We start from the raw sequence: 10,104 nt of genomic DNA, 5'->3' as shown, positions 1-10,104 counted from the left end.
AATAATAATAATAAAACTTCCTAGAAAAAAATTAAAGCAAAAAATATCTAGCATAGTTTAGTTTACTCCCATTATGAAGAATTTCATAATTGGTTCAAGTTGGGAATTTTTCCAAGACATATGTCTTGCTGGAATTCAGTGAAATGCCAATAGTTATGGTGTTCCTGAAAAGTACTAAAGAAGTCATGGTAACGCTTTGTATTCTATATTGATGGTGTCAGGGGTTTATTAGTTGGTATCCCTGGGGTAATCTAATTAAAACTTGAAGAATTCCATTTAAAAGTATAAATAGTCCAGTTGGGTTTGTTGAAAGAAATTCTGATAACAAATCCAGGAATCTGTCACCTTTTTCTGCATATGTCAATTAGTGTTAGCCAGGTCAATTAGACAATTATCTCTCCACAGCTTGAGAAGTTACAGTTTTCTATAATGAAAGAATTTCCTATAAATTCTATAAAGAGAAAAATTCTATAAAGTGATTTTTACTCAATGACATCTAAAAACTGTACTCATCTGTGGATACAAATATTTAGAATTCAGTTGGAACTGCACTAGTTTAGTAATAAGTTGTAGGTTCCTTTCTAAGATCCATGACTTCACTAGCCCTGGAAAGTTCATTTGAATGAAAATGGCGCCCATAGCCTCAAAGGAAGTGGCACTATTAGGAGGTGTGGTCTTGTTGGAGGAAGTGTGTCACTGAAGTTTGGTGTTTGAGGTTTTAAATGCTCCAGCCAGGCCCAGTGTGACTCCCTCTGCTGCCTTCTGATGCATGCATAGAGCTCTCAGCTACTTCTCAAGCACTATGTGTGCCTGCATGCAGCCGTGCTGCCTGCTATAATGACAACTAATCCTGTGAACTGTAAGCCAGGCTCCAATTAAATGTTTTTCTTTAAAAAAAAGAAAGAAAGAAAGAAAGAAAGAAAGAAAGAAAGAAAGAAAGAAAGAAAGAAAGAAAGAAAGAAAGAAAGAAAGATTGCCATGAGATATATTACCCCAGTGATTCAGTAAAAATTCTTTTTGTATTTCCTAGTCATTTCTTGCAACCTGTTAGGGAATATTCCAGTTTGCATTTGATCTATTGGTCGTTCAAATCCAGGGAGCTTTGACAAGAGGGAAATCACAGTGGGCTTCGGAGAGATCGTTTCTGTGAGCAGTGCTCCTGAATCTCTTCAGTGCACTTGGTTACAAATGATTGTTCAAATGTCATTTTAGATCCAACAACCTTTGGCTCTGAAAGCCATATCTCCCTTCTGAGCTGAAGGTGGGCTATTTCAGAAGAGCCAGTCCCCCGGATGGAACTCAGGGTTCCATCCTTATAATGTAGCCCATTTCATCAGGAGCAGCCCATGAAGTGCTAATTGGCTGGTTTGCAGTTATGGGATCATTAGTTCCAACTGTTAACTTGATGCAATCTAGAATCAGCCAGGAAGGAGGGCTCAGTGAGGGGTAGTCTAAAGCAATTTGTCCGTAAGTGTGTCTGTATGCACAATGTCCTGATTGCTTTAACGGATGTGAAAAGATCCAGACTAGAAGTGGGCAGGGTTCCTCCCTGTGTGGGAGCCCTGGGCTTTATGAGAGTAGAGTAAGCTAGCTGAGTACTAAGCACACATGCAACCCTTTCCCCTGCTCCTTAATGTGGATGTCATGTGGCATCCTGTGTATGTTCCTGCAGCTGTGACTCCCCTGCTGTGATCGACTGTGACCTGGATTATGAACTAAAGTAAGCCTGTTCTCCCCTAAGTTGCTTTTCTTTGGGGTATTATTTTATTAAACCAGCAGAAATGAAGCTAGGACACCTTGCATAATAGGACAAGTCTTGGGCTTTCCTGTTATCTGACACACAGACTGACACTTTAGTGTGCAACGGATGAAGCCCAATTCCATATGTCATGTAAGGCCTACTGCTTCACCACCCTGTTGTCCCCTCTCCTTCAGTGAGCACTACTTAATTGATGTCATTTGCTTGAGGAAACCATACCATAATACCCTGCTTTTGATTATTCTTAAATAACCCTATCTCAACAGAGCTCAACTTCTTCATCTATAACAGTAATGTTTGGAAAAATTATCAAATTCTCTGATCCTGTCTGAGTGGATACATGGTATCTTTGGGACCTGATAATTCCTACATTTGTATGTTTTTGACTTCTCTACTATATTCTTCCATTCTCAGCTACTCCCTCCACCAACAGATCACAAGAATGAGATAATCAGAACTTCCTTATGCTACAAATTTGTAAGCCTGGGTTATGATCATTTGCAACATGCTGTAATGTTTTGTGCCTACCCAAGCATGAAATAAGATGTAGAGGCTAGATTTAATACCATATTAATATATAGTAGGGATGTAAGTTTATGTGTGCAGTTACACTATTAGGCCCAGCAAATAACATTTCACCATATTCATCTAATTGCTCTGGTTCTTACAATCTTCCTCCCTCCTCTTATGTAACAATCCTCAGGATAAGGGGCAAGAATCAGATGCCCCACTTAGAGTTAAGCAACTCATAGCTCTTATTCTTTTCAAGCTGACCAGTTGTGGGTCCCTGTATTGATCATTACTTGAGGGGGGAAAAGTTTCTTTTATGAAGTCTGAGAAATTTACTAATCTGTGAGGATTTTGAATCTTTAGATATCTGTGTTCACATGAGTGATCTGATATCATATCCACAAATCTGTAGTCATATTCTGTTGCTAAAGCAGATCCAACAGGTTTGACTTAAAGAAAGTGTCCTTTAAAAAAGGTATCTTTTATTTCTTTGATTTTCTGCTAGTGCATATTTTGAATTTATATTTGAATAAAATAGGATAAATAGTTGTTTTCTCAAGAATTTTATTTTATTTGCAAATAACACTTATACTAGTCAATTGTATTAATATATGTAAGGATATTTTTCCTGCAAACATAACTATATATATATATATATATATATATATATATATATATATATATATATATATATATAAAGTGTTTATCCAAGACATAGCATCAGTTTCACTTGATAGAAGCCTCCTCTCAAAAGAATGGAGAGAAATCTAGATTTGATGAGGGCAAGTCAAGGACTGTGAAGTGGAGCTGTCTTAAGCTGATCTACAAACATTCACAGGGAAGCCCACATGTAAAGGGAAGAGATGTTTTCGTGACCTATTTTTTCCTCTCGTTTTATAAGAGCCTGAAACTTTTGCTCCATGGGGATTGGATTCTTTATCTGCAAAGAAAGAATTGGATGAATCTACTTTTGCTCTCCTCTTTCTCTTAGAAGGTCTACCACTGGAGACATGAATTCTGTAAAAAGGGATTCCCAGGAGAAGAGGGCCAACAAGAGCAGAAAAATGGCAAAGAAAGAAAGAAAGAAAGAAAGAAAGAAAGAAAGAAAGAAAGAAAGAAAGAAAGAAAGAAATTAAAGGAAAGGAAAGGAAAGGAAAAAAGGAAAGGAAAGGAAAGGAAAGGAAAGGAAAGGAAAGGAAAGGAAAGGAAAGGAAAGGAAAGGAAAGGAAAGGAAAGGAAAGGAAAGGAAAGGAAAGGAAAGGAATCCTGCCTTCCAAGGGGCCTAGATGTGGCACAGGACATAAAAACAGAAAAGTTGGTAAGACGGGTCTCTGACAGAGGCTTCATATTTGAGTAGGAAAGCTTATTAACGTCTTAACTAGAAAGCCAGAAAGATGGCTCAGTGGATAAAGGTGCTAGTCATACAAACATGGTGACCTGAATTCAACCCCAGAACCCATTTAAAAGTAGAAGTAAGAACCCTCTCTCCACTGTGTTGTCTTTGACCTTCACACATGCACAGTGGCATGTGTATGTACATACATATATGCATCATACGCACTCATATGCACAGTAATAAATATTTTTCTTAATAAGTGATAAACTAAATGGGAAGACCCCAGTGAGAAATTTAAAGTGGGGAGGTGATATGTCTTAAACTCAGATGATGTTTCCAAGAGGATTTGAGCCCCCATATCTAACAAAGGGCATCCATTAGTTTGTAGAATTGAGGGGTAAGAAACTCATGTTTTTAAGCTTTGATTCCTCAAATATAAGCATGAGCAGTATTAACACTGGATTTCCAAAGATTCTCAAAGAAATCATACAGAAGAAAGGCTCTTCAGCTGACAGGGGTAGTGAGGGAGCTGATGTCCTCCACCTCCATCCCACCCAGGGCACACGTTCCAAACAGAGCTCAGCCTAGGGCTCTGTCTCTAGAATTATTGCTGAAGTTGAGCAAAGTCACTACATATCAATTCCAATTCTATTTGCAAATGCTTTCCCTCCCCGTCCAGAAGCCCAATAGGCAAGTCTCCAAAACATCCATTAAAATTTACCAGAATTGAAGACCTTTGAGAACAAAGCCTACCAGCGAGGCGGAATAGACTTGGATAAAGTTGACTTGAACAAACATGTAGGTTTGAAACAGATGAGCTTGATGACAAGTCCTCAATTGCACATCTGGACGTGCCAGCAAGGGGTAACAATTTTCTGCTAAAATATTAATGGTTGGTAGATCAACAACACGAGGCGTAGTCTGCTGGCTTTATTGCATTTCACTGTCGCCGTCTCCACAGGGTATTTCTTCCTCTGCTGTCTAGAGAAACAAGACACAATGGAGGGCTACTGTCCATTTCTTTCTAAGTCTGCTTCAATGGCCTCATTGATGAGCTGCACGGGGCTTTAGGAGAGAGTTCCCGCCATGGACGTCATCAACAGCTTGTATGTCTAGGTGTGATTAACTATTTTAATAGGACAGCTGAGAAAATTTTGATGTTGAAGGTTGCACTTCAGTGAGTGGCCCTTATATAGCTATAATATTATAAATAGCATATATTTAAGACAGCATCCTTCTAGAACTAGGAACTGTCACTGAGTACAGCAAAGGAATTATTGGTGTTGCTGACAGGTAAATGAGGCTCCAACTGTATCTTTGCTGTTTTGGTTTTGTTATTGTGAATAAAAACATCAATCAGCAGTTGTATCAGAACTACATCCATTCTTCATCTGAAAGGCAGGTTGCCACAAACCACAGCTATGAATAGTTGTGACAGCAGTTTGTGAGAATCAAAGCACTAATTGGCATTGACGGTAAAGAGTTTCCAATAAGGGTTTTATTATTTGTCAATTGTGTGTTTTATTTCCTTTCAATTAGCAAAAGGTGTAAATGAACCTCTGTACAAATAAATTTGTAGGGTCGTGGGGGGAGGGAGGAGCTTGGTTGGTAAAGTGTTTGCCTTGTAAGCCTAATCATCTGAGTTCCATTCAAAGTTTCCACATAAAAATGGAAACATGCTGTATGCTTGTAATACCAGCACTTCAGAAACGGAAGCAGAAGGAACTGTGGGACTTTGGGCAGCCAGCAAGCCTATCAGGACTGCCAGAGCAGTGAGAGAGCCTGGAGAAGAAACTAAGGTTCAGTCAGGAGGTGGAGGCACACGCCTTCAATCCTACACAGAGGAGGCAGATTGAGTTCAGGACCAGCCTGGTCTACATAGTGAGTTCCAGGACAGCCAGGGCTATGAAGAACCTTTGTAAAATAAATACATAAGTAAATACATAAATAGATAAATAAATACTAAAATTAACAGCATGTAAAAAATAACACCCAATGCTGCCCTCTCTACACACAGATGTACACACAGTCACACACATACATACACGTGCACACACATTCAAAACCCAATAATTAATTTTCATATATGTGCATGCATATTTGTACATAATGAATCAAGCATTGGTGAGCTGACCGTTAAGGGCCTGACTATGCGATGTGGTTTGTGTGATCTATGAAAAAGCAAACTCTGTCAAGCGATCAATAACGAAGGGCAGAACGAAAGACTCAAAGTCTTAATACATAGAGGAACAATGTGTCCATCACTCTGGGGAGAGAGGCATGAAAAGCAAGACCAAGGCTCAGGTGGGCAAAACATCTCAGCTCACCTGGTTAGCGAGAAAATCAGTCAGAAGTCATGCCCACTAGTCTCCGCTGACCACCCAAAGGGCGGCCTCCTTCTCTCACTCTGTTTTGCTTTGACTACTGACCAGGCAGACAAGATGCTCTGAGTGTGGGGAATTAAGACCATGGGCTTAATGAACCGAGAACCAAGAAGAGACGTTTCCTCCCCAGCTCACTTCCCAGACCTTTCCCATGCATCCCAGAGTCTTCCCAGTGGAAATCTGTCCACATCTGCAGACCTGATGAGTAAAGGACAGGACCGTGACTGAGGCCAGCATTCTGATGAGAAGCTTCGTACAGATACACGAAGGGCTAGAGACGCGGTTTAGTCAGTAAGCTGCTTACTTTGCAAACTGGAGGTCTTGAGTTTGATCCCCAGGACCCAAAACAGAAAGTTGGGCATAGTGGTGCACACCAGTAATCCTACCTGCAGAGGAGGCAGAGACAGGTGAGTCCCCCGTGGCTCTCTGGGTAACCAGCCTTGCCTAGCGTGCAAACTCTACTCTAATGAGAGACCTTATTTTAAAGATATGATGCATAGCCCTTAAAGAATAAAGCTGGGGATGTCCTCTGGCCTCCACATGCACACAGGTACACAGTTTCACAGACACACACACAGACACACACAGACACACACACAGACACACACACACATTCACACATGCACACACACACGCACGCACACATACACGCACACATGCACACACATGCAAATGCACACGCACACATATGTGCACACGCGTGCATGCACATGCATGCACATATATGTGCACGTGCACATGTGCACGCGCATACATGCGCACACATGCATATACATGCACACATGCACATGCACACACATGTGCACACACGTGCACATGCGCATGCACGTACATGCACACACGCTCATGCAAACACATGTGCACACACACATGCACGCACACGCATGTACACGCATGCACATGCACACACCTATATACACAGATACATAAGCGCACAACAAAGATACACACATACATGGCACACAAGCCTCATTTAAGCATGCAGATCGCAGTGCACTTTGCCGCCCCTCCCCCTATACAGAAGTGGAACCTGTAATTTGGATTAAATGGGAATAATCATAAAACAAAAGGTTATTTAGAAATGACCTCCAACAGAACATTCTTTTCCTGGAAATAACCACGCCCCCCAGGCCCAGTGAGGACGTAACGGGAATTGATTAATTAAGCGGTGCCTTCATGAGCCAAAAGACATAGGCTCACAGCCACACGCTTCTGTCTCCCGGGGTTGAATGGGATGGTTTTCACGTTCCTTCCTGGTGCTGCCATTCCTTGACCCCAAGGAACAGCAGAGCAGAGATCTCTCTGAAAGAACCGTAGATCCCACGAGAGTCAACTCAGTGAATGCGTGTTTCTGTGGGAATTGTCCAAATTGACTCCCTCACGACTGGTGATCTGGGAATAGCTGGAAAACGGAAAAGACGAGTCAATCCACCTGGTGTCTCCTCACATGCTGCTTCATCCTCCACCTAACCAGCAACCTCCAGCCGCACTGCACACAGCCAGACATGCCGTACTGAGGACGTTAAGGACCCCAGGCATTGTAGGGGGAGTATGTCAGAAATAGAGTTCCAGGCCGTCCTCGAGGCCAGCTGAATGAGAGAACCTTCTCCAGAACCCCTCTGGACTCCCTGCTTGCATTTTTGGGTTTAAGAAGCCTTGCTGCCTTCATGACCCGCTCACCCTCCTCAGCTCAGTGTGACCGGCTGATTGCTCCTAGACTTCTGCTGGCCCACCTCCCAGTTTCCCTTTGCTTTAACCTTAACACCTAAAGCTGCGATCTTAACTTTGTTGTTATTCTTACAAGGACTGCTAATGTGTTATGAATAGTTACTCATGTTTGCACAGGATAAGACGGAGTCAACCTGGCAGGCACAACATTACTGTGTGCTAGGCCTTGTCAGGTCTTGGTACATGATTTCTCAGAACTAAAGGTTTTTAACGAAGTATCTATCACTTTCCGATAAAAATGTCGGTAGAGGGCTGGTGAGAGGGCAGAGTGGGTAAGAGCAGTTGCTGGGCAGGCCTGACAGCCTAGGGTCAGCCCTGCACACACATTGGGAGGTGGAAGGAGAGAACCAACTTCATGAAGTTTTCCTCCAACCTATATATACAAGCTCGCGCACGTGCACACGCGCACACACACATGCACACACACACATACACACAAACATATGCACACACACATGCTCATACACACATACACACATGCATGCACATGCACACACATACATACATGCTCATACACACATACACACGCTCATATACACATACACATATGTGCACATACACACGCATACATGCACACACTCACATGCTTATACACATACATCATACAAGTTACGCATACAGTTATAATATTTTTAAAGTAATGACAACAATATATTACTTCAGTTTTGTTTGATTTTATATTTGCTTGTTCATCTTGAGACAGGGTCTCCCGATGTAGCCCAGACTCTCCGTCCTCTGTCCCCAGCCTCCGAGTGCAGCATGTGCCTCAACTTCAGTTCTGTATTTACTAAAAATAAGCTGCAAAAAATAAATGTCTCTTTTAAAAAGGATATTGCACACTATTTGGGTAAAAAGAAAAGTTGTGCTTTCCTTTACCCTTCACAAGTACAACTTTATAAGGTTGGCATTTCTGCCCATTTTGTTCCCCAAACACGGGGAGAGGGAGGGCGTAGAGAGAGACGAGGGAGGAACAGAAGCAAAGTCTAGATGCAGAGCAGACACAGCTCTCGTGTGGCAATCAGCCAATACAAATTACTGAGCATGGGAATATTTTGATCTGATACTGATAACTCTACAACCTCCTCGCTCCTGGAAGCTTTTGTGAGTTTGTAAAAGGTGTGTGCCTGGCTAGTTTTATGTCAGCTTGACGAAATCTAGAGTTATCTGAAAGGAGGGAATTTCAAAATGCCATCATCAGATATGGCTGTACGGCATTTTTAAATTAGTGATTGATGGGGGAGGGCCCATCCCTTTGTGGGTGGGGCCAACCTAGTCTGGTGGGTTCTATAAGAAAGCAGAATGAGCCTGCCATGGCAAGCCAGCCAGTAAGCAGCGCTCTTCTGTGGCCTCTGCACCAGCCCCTGCCTCTGGGTTCCTTCCCTCGGTGCTTGTGGTGATGAGACTTTATACGGAACTGTGAGAGAAATAAACCCTTTCCTCCCCAAGTTTCCTTATCTATGTTGTTCCATCACAGCAATTGTAGTCCTAACCAAGGCCAGGTACTATACATATTCTTTGCCTAAGGCAAAGTTTTGTATCTAGTTCCATATTTCACCACGAGGGGGCACTGTGCCAAACTTACAGAACGGAGTGTCTTTCCGATTGTGTCACGGCAAGTTAAGGCTCCAAAGTGAGAAGCTTCAGTTGGGTATTCTACAAGAAGGATGTGAATGAATCACTTTTTCTTCTTCAGATCCAGGAAATATGAACTGACTGAATCTCCCGCTATATCCTAGGCTGAACGTTATTATCCAGCCCGCTGGCACTAGCAGCAGCCTCCACTTTGAAGACCTCTCTCAGCATTAATGAGCTGTATTGTGTACTAAGGTTAAGTGTTCTCTTCTTCCAAATGGAAGGGGCAGGAGGAGAAAGAGATGGGAGAGAGAAAGGGGAGAGGGGACAAACAAAGGAGAGGGGAAGGAGGAAGGACGAAGGAGGAAGGGAAATGCCTGATTCTTATGTTTGATTGATTAATTGGTTGGTTGGTTGATTGATTGATTGATTGATTATAATGTTAATCCCTTTAACTTTCCACCTCCATTTTCATTCCCACCAGTCTTTATTTTTATGAAATTATTTAATGTTATCACTGTGGTAGGGGTGGTGTATAAGAGTATGTCCCGTCTCATTCTACTAACATGGGAGACATAATCCCATATACTGTCTCCTAAGTAAGATTTCAAATAAATAGTCCTGCCTTTTCTTTTTTTCATTCACTTGACTCTGATAAGAATTCAGCAATCACGGATATACAGTAATCATTTGCTTATTGACCAATCGTAAACTCACCATCTTGGCTTCAGAATTACAGCACAGCCAATATGCTTTCCGAAGGGGAAGGTTGTTGATATGAAACATATAGTATTGGAAGCCTCGAAGTCTAAGCC

This window comes from Apodemus sylvaticus, chromosome 14, assembly GCF_947179515.1.
Source record: "Apodemus sylvaticus chromosome 14, mApoSyl1.1, whole genome shotgun sequence".
Lineage (NCBI taxonomy): Eukaryota > Metazoa > Chordata > Mammalia > Rodentia > Muridae > Apodemus > Apodemus sylvaticus.
Note: the sequence above shows the minus strand (reverse complement) of the source record.